This window comes from Pistacia vera, unplaced genomic scaffold (assembly GCF_008641045.1).
Source record: "Pistacia vera cultivar Batoury unplaced genomic scaffold, PisVer_v2 Contig1611, whole genome shotgun sequence".
Lineage (NCBI taxonomy): Eukaryota > Viridiplantae > Streptophyta > Magnoliopsida > Sapindales > Anacardiaceae > Pistacia > Pistacia vera.
This window is the reverse complement of record NW_022195697.1, coordinates 1-1,042: the sequence shown is the minus strand read 5'-3', so window position 1 is coordinate 1,042 and position 1,042 is coordinate 1. Positions and strand designations below refer to the sequence as shown.

General features: G+C 32.1%; 1 long non-coding RNA gene across 1 annotated transcript; it reads right to left on the bottom strand.

Moving 5' to 3' along the window:
- Nucleotides 1–295: 295 nt before the first annotated feature.
- LOC116125245 lies at nt 296–1,035 on the bottom strand. The gene is made up of 2 exons (XR_004127306.1): nt 648–1,035; nt 296–480 (listed from the first exon to the last, which is right to left on the bottom strand). It is a non-coding gene; the product is annotated as an uncharacterized LOC116125245 (long non-coding RNA).
- Nucleotides 1,036–1,042: the final 7 nt, after the last annotated feature.

Sequence of the window (1,042 nt, the reverse complement as noted above, 5' to 3'; positions counted from 1 at the left end):
TAGGACAATTTTGAACTGTCAAATAGTATGTACGAAGACAAAATCTACAACAAATATTGATTTAGACTCTCGATGTTTATAATTGCACTATGGCTCACAAATATGTCAAAATAGACCTATTTAGACTCTTGATGGTTATATTTAGTGATGAATGTATTGGACAAGCAGCCATCAATTACTTAAGTCTCAAAGATCTAAGAACATACATAGTGAAAGGATATAACAGAAATTGAGGAAAGCACCATACAGCAAAGAGCAACCAGTCAAATGCCATAACCAGATGCCATATACTCACTCATGATCGAAGATGCTTTTGGGAAGTCCAATTTCAGATTGAGAATAGAAGCGAGTTCTTCGATGTATTTCATATACATCAGCATTTCTTTTCTGTTCATCTCCCTCTTTTTCACCTGATGTCAGATGAGTACATATAAAACAAAATAGTGTCTGATGTATGGACATGCTGACAGATATTGACCCCTGGAAAATTGAAATCATGTCATACTTTCTGAAAGATAATTTTTTTCCTTTACATGAAAAACAAAAGAGTACATAAGGCAGCTCAAAATAAAATTTAATGACTTGCTGCATTGATTACTACACAAATGAAGAATATTGATTATGAGGCATTGGAAGCAAGAAGTCACCATTTCATTGTCCACCAAGAAGCACCAATATAAACGAATTATCTCTCATCTAACATTGTGTGAGATAAATAAATGAAAAAAATAACTTCTGTGAACATAACTCCTGAAAATCAAATTAGATAAGAGTCTTTTATTAAAGAAAATTCAATAATTTCAGCTCCCATTTTTGGCAAAAAGAGAATTTACCTACGCAGAATACCTACAGAAGAATGCTAGATAATCTTCGGCTGACTTCTATGATCATTGAGTTATTTAAAACTCAAATTGTCCAGTGTGGCCTTTATATGGGATATAAATTTTTTAGTCTTGAGTGTAATAGATATAGCACTATTAATATTTGTAGGATATGTAAGCCTGACGAAAAACAAAACTCATGAACAATTATATAATCAGCT